Raw genomic sequence first — 22,525 nt, forward strand, 5'->3', positions numbered from 1 at the left:
AATATTTAACATATAGTGCACAGTCTGTTCTAACTGCATCACGTGTTGCTCCCTCTGTTATATTTATGTTCACCTTATGCTTACGTGATACTGTTTGCATAACGAACACTGAATACGTATCAATCTTCTATAGTAATTGTTTTACAGTCCTCTTCTACTCTCTCTTTGCCTAAAATCTCTATCAGGTCATTCACTCACTCATATTTACATTGTGTCAATCATTATCCAATCTAGCCTGTGGTCTTCATTCTATAGGATTCCCTCTGGAGAATAATAAGGAGAGAAGAGAGGAGACACCAGAGAAGAAGAAGGAGACAAAGAAGAAGAAGAAGTGGTATGGCGCAGTGATGTGTGTTCTTAGTAACCAGTTCTCATTAACAAATAACAGTTTCTGCAGTTGCATTTTAAACTCTTCACATAACTGCACTTCATGTTTCTGATTCACTGATAAATTGACACTGTGGCATATTGTTATCGAGATGGAGCCGCGCGGACCGTGATAAGACGCCTGAGACCGTGCGGCTACCCCGCGCGGCGTCGATCTTTGGTTGGGCAGCTTGTTGCTAATACGAGTGCACGTACTTAGATAAAACAAATCGCTTAGTAACGTGCGTAATATAAATGAGGACTTGCTGATGGAAACAAAAATATGCCGAAAGATGCCTAGGCAAGTAAACTGCGAAGAATTTACGTTTTGCAGACTAGGTGGAACACAGTCCTATTACCATACTGCAAACATGGCCACTTTAGAACATTACAAAGGGAAGAACGGTTTCTTGGGGAGTAAACATCATTCACCAGTTTCGGAACAGCTTTAGTTCAAAAATACTTAAATGGTCAATAATAATACGTTTAACAATGAAAATTCGACTAGTTAATGACAACGCTCTACATGTTATTCATATCCAAGAGACTATTGAAACCGGTCTTCGCTTGTTGTAGAATTTGTCAGTCGGAGGTTTATCACGGATGCTTTTAAGGAGTTTCCTGGCTGTGACAGTGGCCGGTTCTCTTTAAGTGTGAGTACCTATAAATTCCAGTCAATAAAGCCAGGTCATCGTAAGCTGATTCAGGGATGTCGATGTGCACGACCTATTAAGTGACGGAATCCGATGTCGGAAATGGTGGAAATTCCAAGAGAAAATTCCTGGAGTCAGAACTCGGTTGTGCAAAGAACCGAACATGTAACGTATAAAAGTCTAACCATTGCATTCCTTTTGGACTGGAGGTATTTTTGGACAACATTGAAAAATGAGTTTCATTTCACTGAATGTCTTGAAGTTTCATATAGGATAGTTCTCCACTGCACACTCGAACTTGGATGATGTACTTTATTTGACAACTGAAACCTGGTGTCTTCACTACAGTGTAACGCAGCTTATAAGTAGGACTCAATTTTTCTCACAATAATGTTATGACCTTAGAAATCGTATTCACGTTCAGCGGTATTACGCAAATATATGTATGTTCCTATTGGAGAAGAAAACTTCCGTTTCATAGTCATCTTTTTACGCCTGAATTAGGAAACGCACTTGTCAACTCAAACAAAACACCGGGCGGTAATTGTGTATATATTGATGACGTCGACTGAGAAATATTTCGCTGTGAGATAATAACAAAAGCGAGACATAACAAAGAGATTACGATATCTACCTCAAGATAATGACGCAGTACGTGCCTAATTAATCTCACGCAGACGAATCACATAAGACGTCTTCAGCTTCCTTGTTCAGCTAAGCGCTGTCAAGCTATACTCGTCAGCTAGCTCGTGAAGATCATAAGCTGCCATCATGGTGAAGCAATTCACTGGCAAGACGCACCAGACGGAAAATTCCGAGTACCTCGACGCCTTTCTCACTGCCTACGGTTAGTACTCTATCACACAATAAATAACAGCATCCATTTAAACATGTGATGTATAATTGAAAGAAGCTTGTAGTATGAACTTCTCCAATAGCCTCCTGTCCCGAGAATTTGTTTTTGAACTAATTTGAAAAACTTTCTTTTTAGCCTTGGCGGTTCTATCCAGCTCTCTTCACCATTTAGGCGTGTTTCCTTTTTAGCGTGGAAAAAAATTCACAATAATTTTAGTTAAGGTTGCCAGTTCTTACCAGCTACTAAAGTACTCGTCGTTAAACTGCTAAGTTATCTACTCGATCAAGCTCTAGCGTGTAGTTGGACCTTTTTGTAGTGATGGTTCCTCAAAGGCATCATCTTCTTTATTTCCTGATTTATAGTGGAGCATACTTTGGGACAGTTCACTGCAGGAAGTCAGCTCATATGTATTCAGTTTTTGCTTTTCTGTTTCTCTGGCTGTTCATTATCCGATTGTGAGAAACATTCACTGAAGCCAGTGTTTGGGTTTCATTTGTAAGTGAAAGGTTTCGTTGTCTATGTCAGACTGCGTTTTGAGGTTGCCCATTTGGCTGACAAGTCTGACACAATAATATCCTCATCAACTTAGAGCTCGAACTCCATAGGAATTACTCATTTTATAAACACTGATTTACTGTCGTCGTTGTGTTGTTGGTATGAAACTCGGTTTGTTGCAGCTGTTCATGGTAATCTATCCTGTGCAAGTTCTTTCATCTACTGCTGTCTACATCCCCTTGAACCTGGTTGCTGTAGTCAAGCCATGGTGCTCGTCTACAATTTTTACCACCCCTTCTTCCACCAACACCCCCAATCCACTTACACTTCCCACCACTGCCAAAGTAACTTTCTTGCATTCACAGATGTGTGCTATTAACCTATTGCATCTCTAGTTTGGTTGCACTGTACAGCTATTTTCTCCCCATCTCTATATATTCACCTTATGTTCACTATTGTTCTGTAGCACCACATTTTAAAAGCTTCTGTTGTCCTCTTGTATGTACTGTCCATCGTCCGCGTTTCACTTTCAAACAACGCTACATTCCAGACAAGTACTTCCAGAAAACAGCTCCTAACTCTTAAAATTCATATTCGACGTTAGCAACTTTTTAGGAACGCTTTTCCAGTCGGTATTTAGATCCTCTGTTCTTCTGTCATCGTCAGTTATTTTGCTGCATAAAAGCAATACCCATCTACCTCTTTTAGTGTCTTATTTGCTAAACAAATTCCGTCAGTAGCACCTGATTTAGTTCGACTACATTCCAATAGATTTGTTTTACTCCTGTTGATGTGGATATCGGACTGTGGATTTTGCGACCCATGTCATCAACGTCGTAATTCCGACCGCACGTATTGAACCGTGTGTTTTCCGACTCTTGTAGTAATAAGAATATTTTATCTAGGCTCAAGTATTCCTATACACGTAGTACATAAGAATATTTAAATGCTTCTTAAGTTTTTAATTTTTATTTACTTTTACCTGTTTTTCTTTGTGCCTCATTACTGCTGCAAATGATTAAATTTTTAGTTTAATTTACGAGTTTCAATTTGTGACTGTATTTTTTTTGTAAGGAATACAGAGATTTTAAACCTTTTCTTAAACCCCAAGTCATTATATACTTTTATAAAGCCTTTTAACCTTTTGTCACGATTTATCTATCATTTTTGTTTGAAGAGGCAGGCCAATGCAATCTTCTTTAATTTTGAGTATAGTATTTTCTGCTTCAGCTTTATCATAAAGTACACGTATGCATTCGTTTTTTTCTGTTTTTATTTAATAAGGGGTTTAGTTGTCTATGCCAACATCCAACAGCACTCGTGTTCCTGCACTGCTGGTTAAAAACATTCCAAATTTCATTTGGTATACTAAGATTTTTGATCCAGTGATTGAACATTCACATTAAGGGAACAAAAAGAACTACTCACCACGAAGGGGAATCTTCCGAATGGGAAGGGACGACAGAAATTAGTAGGTGCTACGTTCATGTACAGACAAACAAATGATTACAATTTCAGAAAAAAACTGAATGATTTATTCAACAGAAGGAGCTTCATAAATTGAGCAAGCTAATAACGCGTTGGTCCACCTCTGGTCCTTATCCAGGCAGTTTTTCAGCTTGGCACTTGTTGATAGACTTGTTGGATATTCTCCTAAGAGAAAATGTACCGAAAGTTCTGTCCAATTGGCGCGTTAGCCCGTCAGAATCCCGAGCTGGCGGGAGTGTCCTGTCCATAACGCTCCAACCATTCTCCGTTGGGGAGATTTCTGGCCACCTTCCTGGCCAAGGCAGGGTTTGGCAAGCACTAAAACAAGCACTACAAACTGTCTCTGTGTTTGGACGGGCAATGTTTTGCAGGAACGTAAGGCAAGGATGATTTACTATGAAGGGCAACGTAAAGTGAAGTTACATATCGTCGACGTACTGGTGTGCTGTAAGGGTGTCACACTTGACAATCGAAGAGGTTCTGCTATGAAACGAAATGGCGCCCTAGACCATAACACCTGGTTGTTTGGCCATAGGGAGGGTAACAGTCCGGTTGGTATACCACCGCTCTCGAGGGCATGTCTACACATCTTCTCTGGTCATAGGGGCTCAGTTTGAAGCGGGACTCATCACTGAAGACGAAATGGCATAACCTCGGTACGCACAATAAACTGCGTGCCATAAAAAATGTGTGGCACTCCTCCATGCGGGCCTCTCACAGAGACTGTGGTTCTCTTCCGTCTGCGCATTGGCCACGCCTGGATGACCCACGGCTATCTCCTGCACCGTAAAGACCCACCTCAGTGTCGGTGTGGCGGCGGGTTGACGGTGGCCCACATTCTGTTGCACTGTCCTACTTTGGCCGCCTGAGACGTAATGTTCAGTTACCGGACTCGTTACCGTTAATTTTAGCTGACAACGCCTCATTGACTTATTTAGTTTACCGTTTTACACGTGAGAGTGGTTTTATCGTTACATCAAAGTTTTAGCGCATGTCCTTTGTCACTCTGCATTCTCTGCCGGGCTGCTGTTAGGCTGGAGGTTTTAATGTATTTCAGAGTCGTTGGTTTATCCTTTTTTTATTCTCGTAATCAGACAGCCACACCTGTTTCTTGCGTCTCTATGTTTTCTTCTCCTATTTTGTCCATTGTTGCCCTTCTGGCGTTCTTGTGGTTTTTCTTTTCTCCCGGTTTTGTGCAGCAAGTCTCGTTTGCTTTATTCTTTCCCTCATCTACTTGTTTTCTAGGAATAAGAGACCGATGACCAAGCAGTTTGGTCCCCCCCCCCCCCCCCCCCTCCTTAAACCAGCCAACCAACGAGACAGAATGTACCCGACGCCACTGCAAACCGGATTGATGTGTGCAGAGATCAAAGATAATCGGTGCAATGGCCTTGTGATCTCAGTCACCTTTTTGTGATCCGTCTACTGATGGTCCTTATGGTCAGTAATGCACCAGTTGCTTTCAGATCGCTGATAATGGTGAATCTGAGGATTTGATTGTCTCTTTGACAATTGCTAGACACCTATATTCTGTCGTATCTCTATCGCTCTCTCTCGATCGCTTTGTACTTCACGATGTATTCGGCCGTGGTTCACCAATCTCTGCCAACATCATCGAATCGTGGCTCCACCCCTGTTCAAATGTCGAGCGATTCGTCGGTTACTCCAACCAGCTTCTTTAAGCCTAACAACACGTCCTCTCTTAAGTGGTGAAATCTGCATATATTGCTCACGCGCCCATCTACGAGGCATACTTAGTATGTATACGGAAAGAAATTCGCAAAGACTTTATACCCTGCTGCGAGTTAAACCGCACTGCAGCGTCACATATTGATCCATCAGCAACCAAAGCTTATAGTTTTGCATTTAGAAACAATGGAAACTCCAGATAGGAATATCTATATGGGTGGGGAGAGAGACGGAAGCTGTCTGGTGAAGAGTGCTGGGACTAGGACACCAACAGGCGCAGCATCTGGAGGTTGTGGGGCAGGGAGGTGGGGAGAAAAGGAGCAAAAAGGGAGAGGAGTGGGAAAAGACAGGTGGATGCATTGGCAGACGGTCGCAAATAAACAAAGTGGGAGATGAGAATGGAGAGAACACGGTATGACAGAGCAGATGGAAACTGTTCTATGGAGGTGTTGGGGCAGAATGTTACCGTAGATTGAGGCCGAGATAATTACGGGAGCAGAGAATATACTGCAAGCATAACTCCCATCTGTGCTATTCAGAAAATCTGATGGTGGAGAGCAGGATACAGATGCCTCAGGTAGTGAAGCAGCCATTGAAATCAAATGTGTTATGTTCAGCTACATGTTGTGTCACAGAGTGATCTAGTTTGCTCTTGGCCACGGTTTGGCAGCAGCTGTTCATTCTGGTGGACAGCTGGTTGATAGTCATACCAATGTAAAAAGCTGTGGAATGATTGCAGCAGAGCTGGTAAATGACATGGCTACTTTCAAAGCTGGCCTGGACCCTGACGGGGAAGGATAAAGCTGTGACAGGGCTGGAATAGGAAGTGCTGGGTGGATGGATTGGGCAGGTTTTTCACCTGGGTCTTCTGCAGGGATACGACTCTTGTTTCAAGTACTGGGACTGGGAGTGGCATAGGGATGGACTACAATGTCGTGGGCGATGGAACACCACTTTAGGAGGGATGGGAAATACCTTAGGTAGAATGTCCCTCATTTCAGGTCATGATTATAGGTAATCAAAACCCTATGTGGTTCAATTGTTCCAGTCTGGGATGGTACTAGGTGATGAAGGGGACACTCCTTTGTGGTTAGTTCTTGGGGTATGGTGGGAGGATTGGGGGTATGAGGGGAAATGGCATGGGTGATCTGTTTGCAGACTAGGTCTGGGGGATAGTGCTTGTCTGTGAAGGCCTTGGCGAGACCCTCAGCATATTGAGCAGGGGAGTTTTTGTCACTGCAGATAAGCCATCCCCGGGTGCCCATACTATATGGGAAGGATTTTTTGGTGTGAAAGGGATGACAGCTGTCAAAATGTAGGTACTGTTGGTGGTTGGTGGGTTGAATATGGACAGAGAAGACATGAAACAAAATAACACATTCAGAATCCTAAAAGACCGTTGCCATGAATTTACCGACTGAGGGTACACCTTTGAGCTTTTTTTCGGAGGAGAGGTGATGTGGCATCACTCCACAGACATCCGTTTTCCTTCGATTCGAAATGATGAACCTACGTTTCATCATCTGTGACGATGTTCTACAAAAAATTGTCACGAACAGCACTACCAACAGAGGTGTCCAGTGGAGCACAGAGATATTCGTGATCCGTCTAACATCTGGAATGAGAGTGTCCGTAGATTCCAGCACTCCAGAAGTCACAGCTGTGTGCGGCTGGTCGGCACGTGGGGGATCGGACAGGTACGCGCGACGTTATTGCGACGATGATAGACGCCTCGCCCAACGACTCACCGTGCTTTTGTTCACTACCAGGTCCCTGCAGACACTCTGTAAGTGACTGAATATCTGCGATGCCCTGGTTTTCCGCCAAAAGATACTAAATGATAGCTCTCTGCTTGGAACGCAATTTTTTGAAGGCTACATATAGCTCCGCCACCTATCGCAACTTCATAAAACTATAGGGTCTGAAGCGGAAATATTCTACGATGTCCCACAAAAAATTCCGAATTTTTTCAACCGAAACTGGCCGAGATAAATATGTGTTCCATTACTTATTGAACGCCCGATGTATATGGTCATTTCACTATAGGTCGTTCCAGGTGATTATTCTCAGCTCGTTTATTGTTGTTTTGTTTCAACCGTTTATAGAGTCATAGAAAAATTACGGATCTGTTCATAGTTATGCTCAATACGTTGCATATATTCTCGTTTATTGTCAACTATCAATCCCTGTGCCAGTCGTCGAGTCTCTTTATTACGCTACAGTCGTCCCGCGCAGCAACCTTTCTACGCAGACAGCAGCATCGTGAGCGAACATCCTCGCAGAGCTTCAGTCATTGTCCACGACATCATTTTTACATGCTTAATATAGTAACACCCCCATAACGCTCCCTTGGAATACCCCTGAAGTTACTTTTATACACGCCAGGAGAAAAGAAAGAAAGGAAAAAAAGATGGGATCAAAAGACAGTATGCAACTTGTTCACAAACCAGACTGTTGTTATAAGACTTGGTAGACATGAAACAAATACAGTAAATGAGCAAGGAGCACGGTAGGGTTGCCACCTATTTAATATTCGATCTTTCCGTGGAGGAAGCAGTGACATTTTTTTTTTTTTTTTTTTTTTTTTTTTTTTTTTTTTTTTTTTTTTTTTTTTGAAAAAGGGTAAGTTTGCAGATGTCATTGTAATTCAGACAAAGACGACAAAAGACTTGGAAGAACAGTTCAACAGAATGGATAGTGCCATAAAAAAGTTACAAGATGAATATCAACAAAAGTGGTATCTGGGCTTTCCGGTCGAGGCGTTCCCGACGCTTGTTTAGGTGCCACAGGCACTTCAGAACAACCAGTTTTGCACCGTCGTATTTCCGACTAGAGCCTCCCACACAGCTGATTTACACCAGCAGTTCATCAGCAGCGGTAACCTAACCTAACCTAACCTAACCCAACCCAACCCAGTCAGGTAGTGCCTTCGATGACAGGCTTTGCTTCCGTACAATTTCGTACGCTATTTGTATTCTACACGCTATAAGTAATGGAAATAATTACGACGAAAGGGAAGCATCAATGATAGTAGTCATTACCGAGTGCATAGAAAGTGTGATGAGTGTACGATAACGATGTTGTGCGTAAGTTCCGAGCGGAGTCGTGTGATTAGGGCCTCCCGTCGGATAGACCGTTCGCCGGGTGCGAGTCTTTCGATTTTATGCCACTTTGGCGACTTGCGCGTCTATGGGGGTGAGATGATGATGATTAGGACAACACAACACCCAGTCCCTGAGCGGAGAAAATCTCCGACACAGCCGGGAATCGAACCCGGGCCCTTAGGATTGACGTTCTGTCGCGCTGACCACTCAGCTACCGGGGACGGAGTGCGGAGTAACTGTGGAGGCCATTTAAATATTACAAATGGCAGAATCACACCTGACCATTAACATTCTTCCCCACCTGACGAAACAGATGTCCAGATAAAAAGAAAGTGCATAGCTGCGGAAATAGAGTTCACGAATAAAAGACAGTTTTCCATATTTTTAAAGAGTAATATCAAGATTCGAAAGATAAAATCTAGATTTCGTCGCAAATATGCCAGATTATGAGAACTCCGAGACTGGATTGTGCAGAGCAAGAGCGGCAACTATTGGGACGATCCATAACTCTTGCTTTAATTTGGAGAGTCAAGTGAACGAACACATTTTGTAATTAACTGAAGGTAACAGTTTTTAAATATTGGCAGTTGGACTATTCCTGAAAAATAATTTTATTTGGGAGGGAGACGTACTAGGGTAGTCCGTGCAGATGTGTGAGTAGCAGTGCCCTGGTGGTGTAATGCTTAGCGCGTTTGTCTAGTGTGCAGGAGTTCTGGGTTCGAATTGTAACCTTGATACAGATTTAAATTCATTTCATCGGCCACTGTTCATTATTATAGATAAATTTGAAACTTAATATGTCTCTGAAACGTATAATTTCATGTGATTAACATATTAACGGCGTTAATGCATTTTTCATACTTTCAATTTTTTCAGTGCTAACTGTCTTGACAAAAGTTAATGGAAATGTGTTTTGAAAGCTACGTTACAAGCGTAAACAGTGACAGAATTTCACGAGATCAATGTGGGAATACCTTGCAAAAGGTAGTAATCAAGTTGTCTGGTAAAACAGACTGTTAATAGCGTAAAATTTAACCAAGGTGGTCACGGCCCAGATTCTAGGAGTGGGCGAGCGTCCACTCTGTGTGTAGGATTAAGGTTGATGCAGATAACGAGTCTCAAAGTCGAGGATGCGCTCAGCGGGCAGGTAGTCGGACCTTGCAACACTGTAGGAAACACGCTAGGAGAAAAGATGGGACGAGTTTAGGGAGAATTTTAAATTTCTGTGCATAGTATGGGGCAAGTTCCACAACGTCGCACGGGGGCTGGTTTGGCCTGTAATTTTTACTGCATGCTGACACACATACTTACATGACACTGTTTTACAACATAGTCACCAGGTCTCTGAGATCAACAGTCGGAGCGTCCCACCAGTCATTCAGTTTCTCGATGATAAAAATCCGCATTTTGTTCTCGCCATTCTAGAACCGCTTTGTGAAGTCCTCATCATTAGAAAACGCTTTTTGTGTGTGTGTGTGAAATGGGACTTATCTGCTAAGGTCATCAGTCCCTAAGCTTACACACTACTTAACCTAAATTATCCTGAGGACAAACACACACACCCATGCCCGAGGGAGGACTCGAACCTCCGCCGGGATCAGCCGCAAAAACGCTATTTTCCCTAGTTGTTTTTTTCACCTTACCGAAAAGATGGAAATTGCACGGTGCGAGTTCTGGACTTCCCGATCAGACTCACCGACGTCTGTGTGACCTTGGTCAAATTGTCGACTGGGTTTTAATATGGTTGCATCCGACATTGCATTTGACCATGCACTGGCAGAATTTCGCGGTAAATCTGCGTGAAATTTAGACATTTCGCCTACAAGTATTTTCCCGCTTAATTCACCATTAAAGTATGTTTCATGTTGCTGCGCCATTTCGCTCGCTCAGTGTGATCCATCTGTTGTCCATAAAGCACCAGAACTGTGTCTGCAGGAAAGGCGGAAAGATGTTAGCGTGGGACAACAAGTGTAACTTACCTACTGATGTCCCTACGTATTAGTCTCAACTGCTCCCATTCATTCAGTGCCCTTGCCAGGTTTCACATATTGTGATTCCTCACGTAATAAAGAAATAACTTTGTGGACTGAACAGATTTGCAATTTCCGTGATACGGCGAGCACGCGAACCTATCAGAAATGTGCTTCGTTCTTCTTGGTCGAGGACTGAAAGCAGCACGGTAATCGAATTTGACAGCCGGTGTTGACATATTTGTGGCTGGTTTGTTTACAGTATTAAGCGAGTTGCATATGTTTGGTGCATCAGTGTTTTTCGTGTAACTGACAGGGTAATCACACTTACCCGTCATCACCGATTTCGTCATCGAGCGAGAGGGCGTAGTGGTTAGCACACTGGGCTCGCAATCGGGAGGACGACTGCTGGAACCGACGTCCGGCCATCCTAATTTAGATTTTCCGTAATTTAGATTTTCCGGGATGGTTCCTTTGACTTGGCACGGCTGACATCCTTCCCCATCCTTCCCTATTCTGATGGGCATGTGAAAACGATTTCTGATTTTTTTTTTTGCATTACTTACACTGCGAATGAACCGAAATAATGCTCACTATATTGTACTTAATAAGATCTACATAAAAAGCATCAAAAGCAAAGGCAAAGGCATAATACAGGAATGTCGCAATTACCTCATCAAAACCTGAGAAACATGTAACAGCCGGACGCAAAGACTTTCGACTCGTGTAGTGAAGCCCTATGTGCAGAAAAACTTGACTTGCGGCAAGGACAAATAGATCCACACTTAAACGACCAGATTTTTCAATATGAAGAAGTATTGGCATCGTGCAGTATTGAATTGATCTCCTCCCCTCCCCCCCCCCCCCCCCCCTTCAAATGCATTCCGCTAGTGCGAACCTACGACTGCAGTTAATACTTTCAGGTAATGAATTTCATCAGAAAGCAACAGAACTTCTCTTATCTCATTGAGAGAGAAAAAAAATCACATTCCGAGAAGACTGCTGCAGAATACGTTTCATTGTACATCACCAGCTATCCTACGCCAATACATGATAGTCTAGGGGAGGTTTTCTGCCAGACTGTGCATTGAGAGAGAACCTTTTATGAATGTAAACCGAGTTCATTCTTCTACAGAAACTTTAAAAGAATCCCTTAATAAAAAAAACGCGGCCTTTATAAAAGTGTGCAAGATGCCTAAAAAATTACTGCTTCCCCTAGCTTTACTTTAAATAGACCATAAATGTGGACGAAATTAGGTGCTGACGAGTAGGCGTGGTCTTCTTGTGAGTGGATTTCTGGGCACATGTCTACGTTTTATCCAACAATGTAAGTATACTTAGCAACTATATATAATGCCAGAGAATGTTTATTTAATTTTCGTTTTGCATGTTTAGTAAAGGGACGGGGTGAACATGTCAATACAATTTTATTGCTTTTGATTTGCGCAGTAGGTTTAATTTCATTCTTTTCACCTCAGGATCCCACACGGCGAATAAATCACTCTCGTATAACGCACTGGAGTTCATTCAGTGTAACACTACGAGATCACGTGACACAATCATGTACATTGTTTAAATTGAGGTCGACTATTCCTTTCACATTATAAGCCTACACGTTCGTTGTTTAACTACCCAGATACTCCAACATGTTTGATTTTGACGTTCTGTATTGGTTTGGATTGCTTTGTATTTTAGGATAAATTATAATCATCGAAGTGTTTAAAATTTTGGAAATTTGTGGTAAGTTCCTATGGGACCAAACTGCTGAGGTCATCGGTCCCTAGGCATACGCACTACTTAATCTACCGTAAACTAACTTACGGTAAGGACAACACACACACCCACGTACAGATATTCGCATATAATAGCTAATTTTAAGTATTTTAACAAAGCAGCTTTTCCTGAATGTTTAAGCACGGGCACTGGTAACGGCGATGTCCAGCTCCTCAGGGCAGTACCAGCACAGCGGCAACAACAGCAACACAACAACAACAACAACAAAAATAAATTCAGTAAGAGAGATGGCTGGTGGCCAGATGGTCAACACTCAGAGGGATTCCAGTCAAAACACGTGAAATAGTAAGTACAAAGCAAACGCCAACATACCAGTATCAACTCTTCACTGTTCAGCATAACCCGACAAAGCTATTTCACTCACCCAGACACATTATGATGACATCATATTGCAGTGCCTGTGTTATTCTGCTTACGATGCAAAATTCCTTTGGACATGCATGCATTGCGGCGACTACAATTGTTATGAAACACGTTAAATGCATTCGCAATTGCGAAGAAGGACAGCTATCAGCTGTGGAATGGGAAGACGACAATGAATATCTGTACCGGCCGGGGACCCGAACCCGGATTTCTCGCTTATCGCGAGTGATCACCTTACCATTTGGCTATCCGTGTACGACACACGGCCAGACCCAAACTTCCATATGTCGTCAACCATCCCTCTACGACCCACACTCTTACATCCATTATGTATATTCCCGTACAGGTCAGACGCTGTACTGGAAAGTCGATTGCCCGGTATCGGCAGATGTATACGATATTTCAGTGCCTGTGTTATTCTGGTTACGATGCCAAGTAACTTGGATATGCGTGCATATCCAAAGGAATTTGGCATCGTAATTCAGAGTAACACAGGCAGTGCAATATTGTATTTATATGCCGATACTGGCTACTACAAACGTCGTATCAACTCCCTGAGTGAAGCTGAGTACTGCAGCTAGGGACTAGTAACAGCAACTCAGTATGTGCAACAAGATCTCGCTTTCACTTTAGACAGAATGTGTGGTGCTTTTGATTGCATATCCTATTCTTAAAGTAATAGATATTTCAGACAATATTTAGGATGAAACTTCCTGGCAGATTAAAACTGTGTGCCAGACCGAGACTCGAACTCGGGACCTTTGCCTTTCGCGGGCAAGTGCTCTACCAACTGAGCTACCCAAGCACGACTCACGCTACGTCCTCACAGCTTTAATTCCGCCAGTACCTCGTCTCCTCGGTTTAGGATGTCTATTTAAAGCCGCAAAGATTTCGTTAGAATTCTGAAAAGATGGGATTTCAAGTGGAATGACTAACGATAAATGTACAAAAAATATCTAGTGATCTCAAAGACACAGTTTACAGGTAAGAAGTGTTTAAAAACAGAAGTGCTTCTAAGCACGGTCAAAGTGTTCAGTATGTTGTAAATCTTTGGAATGTGATAGTCTTTACTTAAGTGAGACGTAATGTGGATAGGCCACGATTAGCGCAACTCTACAACTTCGCAATATGAAGCACATTGTCTGGTAAAGTAATTAAGGCTGCTCATAATTCAAGTGTTTATTAATTTTTAGAGCATTAATGTTCCGCTGACAAAGTGCAGAAACTGAATAACGTGTGTACGCCATGTTTAGCGGAATGATGCATAAAGTGCAATGTTGAAACGTTACGGCATTTGATACACCTAACAAACTTAGGAAATTTTTGTGAATGCAAGTGGTTCTCTGATTTCTTGAATATGGTTTATGGAAAAGTACGTGATAACTAATTAATACAAACTGAGTCAAACGCACTTAACTGTCAAATATTTCGACGACCGTAAAACTACAGTAGGAAGCGATTAGCATCGTCGTCGTCGTCGTCGTCGTTGTTGTTGTTGTTGTTGTGGTCTTCAGTCCTGAGACTGGTTTGATGCAGCTCTTCATGCTACTCTATCCTGTGCAAGCTTCTTCATCTCCCAGTACTTACTGCAATCTACTCGTACATCCTTCTGAATCTGCTTAATGTATTCATCTCTTGGTCTCCCTCTACGATTTTTACCCTCCACACTGCCCTCCAATGCTAAATTTGTGAGCCCTTGATGCCTCAGAACGTGTCCTAGCAACCGATCCCTTCTTCTAGTCAAGTTGTGCCACAAACTTCCTCTTCTACTCAATTCTATTCAATACCTCCTCATTAGTTATGTGATCTACCCATCTAATCTTCAGCATTCTTCTGTAGCACCACATTTCGAAAGCTTCTATTCTCTTCTTGTTCAAACTATTTATCGTCCATGTTTCACTTCCATACATGGCTACACTCCATACAAATACTTTTAGAAACGACTTCCTGACACTTAAATCTATAATCGGTGTTAACAAATTACTGTTCTTCAGAAACGCTTTCCTTGTCATTGCCAGTCTACATTTTATATCCTCTCTACTTCGACCATCATCAGTTATTTTGCTCCCCAAATAGCAAAACTACTTTACTACCTTAAGTGTCTCATTTCCTAATCTAGTTCCCTCAGCATCACCCGACTTAATTCGACTACATTCCATTATCCTCGTTTTGCTTTTGTTGATGTTCATCTTATATCCTCCTTTCAAGACACTGTCCATTCTGTTCAACTGCTCTTCCAAGTCCTTTGCTGTCTCTGACAGAATTACAATGTCATCGGCTTACCTCAAAGTTTTTATTTCTTCTCCATGGATTTTAATACCTACTCCGAATTTTTATTTTGTTTCCTTTACTGCTTGCTCAATATACAGATTGAATAACATCGGGGAGAGGCTACCGCCCTGTTTCACTCCCTTCCCAACCACTGCTTCCATTTTATACCCCTCGGCTCTTATAACTGCATCTGGTTTCTGTACAAATTATAAATAGCCTTTCGCTCCCTGTTTTTACCCCTGCCACCTTTAGAACCGATTAGCGTTACGTAATAGTAAAGATTATCGCAGTTCAGTAGAAGCATGGCATCATTAATACACTGGTTTGCAAACCCTAAGGACGAAAGTAGCTTTTGCATGATGTGGCACAGCCAACTAACATAGTTCGATGGAACTAGGCACACCGTTAGTATCGGCACCACCAAAACGATTGTTTGACAATGTTCTTGGGTGAACTACATTTTCCTACCTCTCGCCATATGAATGTGAGTCCAGCATTCTGGGATGCCTTCGGCCCTGACTTCATTTTTATGGCCGGCCTGGGTGGCGGAGCGGTTCTAGGCGCTACAGTCTGGACCTATTAAGAATATGTCCCGCTGTTTCTATGTCCATTGGTCCATCATGAACAAAATGGTTCAAATGGCTCTGAGCACTATGGGACTCAACTGCTGAGGTCATTAGTCCCCTAGAACTTAGAACTAGTTAAACCTAACTAACCTAAGGACATCACAAACATCCATGCCCGAGGCAGGATTCGAACCTGCGACCGTAGCGGTCTTGCGGTTCCAGACTGCAGCGCCTTTAACCGCACGGCCACTTCGGCCGGCCCATCATGAACAGCGGTGACTTCAGCATAAGTACCGTTTTTAGAATAAAAGTGTCGTATCTCTTCGTCTCATTGCGTATTTCGTGAGTTTCAGTTATCTGCTGCCTTATATTGGAACAGTTGTTTCTGTGTATGGACCAAGTCTCACGGTGCTACGATATATGGCAGTGATACATCACGTCAAAGTTACTTTCATTCTGAAGTTTTGTTCATCAGTGTAATATAGCAGCGGATATACACTGAAGTGCCAAAGAAACTAGTATAGGCATTCGTATTCAAATACAGAGATACGTACACAGGCAGAATACGGCGCTGCGGTCGGCAACGGCTATATAAGACTACAAGTGTCTGGCGCAGTTGTTGGTTACTGCTGCTACAATGGCGGGTTATCAAGATTTAAGTGAGTTTGAACGCGGTTTTATAGTCGGCACGTGGGCGATGGGACAGAGCATTTCCGAGGTAGTGATGAAATGCCGATTTTCCCGTACGACAATTTCATGAGTGTACCGTGAATATTAGGAATCCGGTAAAACATAAAATCTCTTACATCGCTGCGGTCGGAAAAAGATCTTGCGAGAACGGGACTAACGAGAATCGTTCGGCGTGACAAAAGTGTATCACCTCCGTAAACTGCTGCAGATTTCATTGCAACGAAACATCGTCGATATGGGCTGTTGGAGCCGAAGGCCCACTCGTGTGCATTGATGACGGCACGACACAAAGCTTTACGCCTCGCCTGGGCCCGTCAACACCGACATTGGACTGTTGATGATTGAATACATGTTGCCTGGTCGGACGAGTCACGTTTTAAATTGTATCGAGCGGATGGACGCGTACGGGTATGGAGACAACCTCATGTAATGTCAGCAGGGGACTGTTGAAGTTGGTAGAGGCTCTGTAATGGTGTGGAGCGTGTGCACTTGGAGTGCTATGGGACTCCTGATACGTCTAGATGCGACTCTGACAGGTGACACGTACGTAAGCATCCTGTCTGATCACCTGCATCCATTCGTGTTCATTGTGTATACAGACGGACTTGATCAGTTACAGCAGAATTGCTACAGAGTGGCTCCAGGAACACTCTTCTGAGTTTAAACACTTCCGCTGGGCGTCAAACTCGCCAGACATCAACGTTATTCAGCATATCTGGGATGGCTTGCAACGTGCTGTTCAGAAGAGATCTCCAGCCCCTCGTACTCGTGCGGATTTATGGACAGCCCTGCAGGATTCATGGTGTCAATTCTCTCCAGAGTACTTCAGACATTAGTCGAGTCCATGCCACGTCGGGTTGCGGCACTTCTGCGTGTCCGCGGGTGTCCTACACGATATTAGGCAGGTGTGCCAATTTCTTTGGCTCTTCATTGCATAACAGAGGGCCGTTACGAACTCTCGGTTACAGAACGTCCAAATTGTAGTCGAGCGGAGAGCGCCGAAGATTACCCAACAGCAACAGGAGACACAGAAACACCGAAACACGTACGTAGGTGCATCACTGAAGCTGAACTCCGTGTACGTAACGGCACGATTTGTCTTCCATTCACGATGAATGAGGAAAGCAGAATTAATGGGATTAGATTCCAAATCTTTAAGAATTCTTGAGTGTGGGCAGTAGCTCAACATTGGTGGTATTGTATAGATCATATCACACGAAACAAGGCAAATTTTATTGTTCGGTTCTTCCGTCATCTCTTCGTAGAATAATTTCACATTTAAGATTAAAAAGAAAGTAAATTGCGTTCGATTTCTTCCTTTAATATTCCGTTTTTACGAAATGGTTTTTGATTAGTTAAGTCGTCATCAGGTACCAGCTGACTAGCGTCCACAAGACACACTAGAATGTAACAAACCGACATTGAAAACTAAAGATGTTACTAACGCGCAGAATCTTTTGTCATGACATTAGATATGAAACGACAAACAGAGTGCTCATCAAACGTGTTAGATATCAATCGTGCGGTACAGTTGTATGGAAAAGGAACGTGTGCGTGGTTAAACTGCAGTATGAATAGCTGCCACTGTACGTGAGACGCATTTCAATAGAAATGTTACATGGCTAGTATCACATGGCTAAAATTGCATCGACACATTACACAGAATTATTAATGTTGTTTATTACATTAGGAGGAGTCAACTTACTTCATATGCAGTATGATGTTAACCTAAATGCAGTGTCACTATACATAAGTGTTAAATTACACTTTACAGATTGAACAGTACCAAAAGAGTACAAAACAGAAGAGTACAAAACAGACACATACAGTATTTTGAATAGTTCACGTACAGGTTAGGAGCTGCACTGTGCAATTTTGACAGTCTCAGTCTAACCATCCTCGGAAATCACACCGAATTTTTCTAGAAACAATAAGATAAAGATATTGTGAGGCGAACCAGAACCGTTATGGATTGCTGGAGTGTAGAAAGTCTAATAAAGTATACACTTAAAAGAGCACTAACGACATATACACGTGACAGTACACAGAAAACCAACTGTAGCTAAACATATTGAAAAATGCGGCCAGGCTATAGAATTGTCTAATGTTCTCATTTTAGGAACAACACAGTACACGTGTAAAGGAAGAGTAAGAGAAGCAGTCGAGACTGCTAAACGCCTGAATAGTTCCAGCCGTGACTGTGGCTTTTGGCTCTTGATGGCATGGGTGTACGCAAACATACACACAAACACAAACGAGGCCTGCTCACTGCAAGCCCTCAAGCCATCGGAAGACTGGTGAATGCTTCCACGAGTCATGGCGTCTTTCAGTAGCCAATCATCAACATCTATGGCTATAGAAGCGGGAAATTCCACTTCTGTCCTGAAATTAACGATAGTCCGTCAGTGCGCCACAGTGTTGAAGCCACTCCTCGGAAGAACACACCTGTGTATCAGCGTTTCTATGCTACTCAGCGTAGGTAGAACGCAGTTTACGGTCACTCGCAGTGGCGGGGGCGCAGAGACCAGTGGAACAAACAGGCCGTTCGTGTGATCGATGACGGTGAAGTTCACAAAGTGAAAAGCTAGCCAGAAGTAAAGCCTAGGGCACTGCGCAAGCTGTCGAAAGTGTGTATAAATAGTCCAGGAAGCTATCTTTACCTATGAACGTAAACACAGGCAACGACAATTACTTTACGAAGGGATTCCAGTAAGTGACGCAACACATTTATTTACTGAAAGCAGGTTGGTATTAATCAGGATTCCAACACACCATACTATTCTCAACTCTTTGGTTACAAAACCCTATTTTTCAACATAACCTCCGTTCAGTGCGACTGGAAGAACCAGTTTATCCGAATGGTACCACTCTACTGGTCGACGTTGGAGCCAAAGTTTTGGTGCATCAATAACCTCCCCATCATTCACGTACTGCTTTCGAAGAGTGCCTCCTTCGTTGGGCCACACAGTTTGAAGTCGAGAGGTGCGAAATTCGGGCCATCGGATGGATAACAAAGAACAGTCGAACGAAGTTTTGTGAGCTCCTATCAGATACGCAAGCTTGGGCGAAACTGCGTTGTCATGTAGGAAGAGAAGCTCGTTTACATTTTTGTGCTGACGAACATGCTGAAGTCGTTCCTTCAATTTTCTGTGGCTAGCACAGTACGCGTCAGCGTTGACCGCTGCACCGTGATGGAGCACATCAAACAGAACCATCCCTTCAGAGTCGCAGAAGATTGTCGCCATCAATTTACCGGGTGACGGTGTGGATTTGAACAATTTCCCACAGGTGGTCCTTCGTTGCTCTTTATGGTCTTCTGTTAGGCGCCGAGGAACCCAGCGTGGCGTGGCCGAGCGGTTCTAGGCGCTCAGCATGGAACAGCGGGACCGCTACGGTCGCAGGTTCGAATCCTGCCTCGGGCATGGATGTGTGTGATGTCCTTAGGTTAGTTAGGTTTAAGTAGTTCTAAGTTCTAGGGGACTGATGACCTCAGATGTTAAATCCCATAGTGCTCAGAGCCATTTGAACCCAGCGTGCACACGTCTTTGAGTACGCCAGCAGGTGGACGAGTATCTGAGCACTACCAAAGGAGACGTCCAGTTGTGCAGCGAGGTGTTTGGTTGTGCTTCATCGATCAGAGCGCCCGCATGTTCCCTCACTGCAGACTCACATCTGTGTGCTGCCCGCCAGCACGCGGCTGATCGGACAGGCTTGCGCAGTCTTGCCCAAGCCACACCCAAGGACTCACCGTTGTTTCGTGCACAACGAGGTCTCTGTAGACATTCTGCAAACGGCTATGAATAACTCCAAGCTATGGTTTTCCACCAGAGAAACTCAATGACAACTCTCTGATTGGAAAGCACCTCCGTCACAGGCGCCATTTTTGAAGGCTACGTGTAGTGGCGCCATCAGTCAGAACTTCATGAAACTATGGAGGCTGAAGCGGGAATATTCCTCGATCTCCCACACAAATTCCGTACTTTTTAACCGAAACTGGGCGAGAAAAAAATGTGTTGCATTACTTATTGATGCCCCTGGTATGATCAAAGGCGCATCTCGCAGACTTCAGAGAATACCGAGAACTGGCAGACAAGTGCGGGCTGCGATATCTCCAGGTACTGTCTCATCGAGGGAAGGTCCTGCGTGACATTCCGGTGGTGCTGGCGAGCCGCCTGCAGGCGCGGGCTGCGCCTGTCGTACGAATCCCGAGTATCTCTGACCTTTCCTCCATATCGATACTCGGCCTGGGTGCAGAATCTAAATCACTGTCGGATACTAAATTGCTTCCGCATCCCTAATAGATTGACATAGGGACTCTTCTTTCGATGTAATTATATTAAATTTCAGCCTCCAGTAATTTAATATAATTGCATTTTACAGTTGCTGACTCTGCTGCACCATGCTATAAATTTTCCTTCGATGATACATTACTGCATCTAAATATGTTAACACTGTAAATCCTCCCTTACGTGAAGTTGCACATGAAGAGCTACAACGGACGAACCAAAAGAGTAAATCCTACCAGCCTTAGTCTCAGTATTTCACTGATTATTCAAGAAGATGGCTGCTTATCTCATATCCTGTAATGATGTCTTTTTATTCCTACTGGATTTCTTCTCCATAGGTCACGGCTCCAAGCATTGCTCTTTTTGGCAGTGATATCTAATATGGCTTTTGGAATTGCTGTTACTATCACTACAATATCACTGCAATATTATTCCGAAGTTATTACTTTAAGAAAAGGGGTGCTATCTTACATATTTGTCCAAGTGAAATAAGGAAACACTTACTCAAGGTAGTGTAGCACAATCAATCCCATGCAAGATCCTGTCGTAACTCATAAATCAATACAGTAATCGCACGGTCTGACCACAGGATCTCGTGCACCACAAATACTGAACATAGCTTCACTGTCGTTACAGCTAAATCTTCTAATAAAAGAAACATTTCTCGAGGCAATATTAACATTTTGTACTACTTTGACTAAGATACGTGGAAATAACTAGTCCCTTTGATCATGGATGATACATTGTGGCATCAGTGAGACTGAGTTACTGCTTTACACGTTCACATCACAATGTATGATTTACGAGTTATATTAGACTGGTACTAATCTATGACGGTTTCACATAGGGCGCGCTTTCGTTGTAGATCGGTCATCTTCGTCGATATTCGTTGTTGAATATAACTCATTTTTTATCTTTGCCATTTAATTTTTTATTGAGTAAAGTTGTTATTATAATACATCAGTGTGGGTAAATACTGCAACACTTTCATATTGGTTTTTTAACAAGTCAAACATTAAACGTTATTGGAAATGACGCTTCTTGGTGCCAAATTTTACACGAGAGTTCCTCCGAATTGCCGAAGCTGAAGGACAAAGTAACCTACTGCCAGAGCTTTCCCACGCCCTGAGTCCTGATGCCTTCACTGTACGTCGTTCATGCAGTGGATAACCCGTGTCTCTACTGCCTCGTTCAGTTAGAGTAGCGAATAAAATTGTATACGTACGACAAATGATGACCCGCTATGTGCCATAAACGCTGCAACTATCTTTTCACCACGTCAAGGCCTACATCGGTTGCAGCTTAATTATTCCACAGTATCTCGGTGGATACTGTGTGTTATATCGTTCCCAAATAAAACCTTACAGTTTCAGGGCGCGTGATAAGTAGTTATTTAGGTCAAAAACGCTGTATTAAAGTTATTCGTATGGTTGTTTTTTGCCTTTCACAAGAACAGGGTGATTATGTGTATAACACGGTTTTTTCAGCTGAATCTTATGTATTAAAATTCTATAATGTGTTTTGTAATAACCTTAGGTTGTAATTAATACACAACCTTGTCAATTTGTTGAAATATTTGGTTCAACGTCTTCTTTGTACTCGCTGCAAAAATTTGCAAAACTTATTGTACTGTGAGTGAATGCATTGTTTCCAGATATTAAAGTCTGATTTCTTGTTCCAGACACAAACTATCGGTGACGTCGCATAGAAGATGAATTACAAGGCTGCTCAAGGATCATTGGATGGATGTGTGTTTGCTCTATTTGCTTTACGATTATCATACGGACAGCATTGTTTCTACTAGGAGTGAACTACTTCAGATTTTCTGTCTTTCACAGTCGATGTTTCAGAAGTGTAATAAAATCTTCAAGGCGTTAGTGTAAAATACATGACCACGTAACAGATCGGATCACAGTAGCTACATCAAATCAGCG

The 22,525-nt window shown here is 42.9% G+C and overlaps 1 long non-coding RNA gene across 1 annotated transcript; it reads left to right on the top strand.

The window, feature by feature from the left end:
- Window positions 1-1,727: 1,727 nt before the first annotated feature.
- LOC124544663 lies at window positions 1,728-22,398 on the top strand. Its single transcript, XR_006967555.1, has 3 exons — window positions 1,728-1,866; window positions 12,536-12,700; window positions 22,273-22,398. It is a non-coding gene; the product is annotated as an uncharacterized LOC124544663 (long non-coding RNA).
- Window positions 22,399-22,525: the final 127 nt, after the last annotated feature.

The sequence above is a fragment of the Schistocerca americana genome, chromosome 8 (genome assembly GCF_021461395.2).
Source record: "Schistocerca americana isolate TAMUIC-IGC-003095 chromosome 8, iqSchAmer2.1, whole genome shotgun sequence".
NCBI lineage: Eukaryota > Metazoa > Arthropoda > Insecta > Orthoptera > Acrididae > Schistocerca > Schistocerca americana.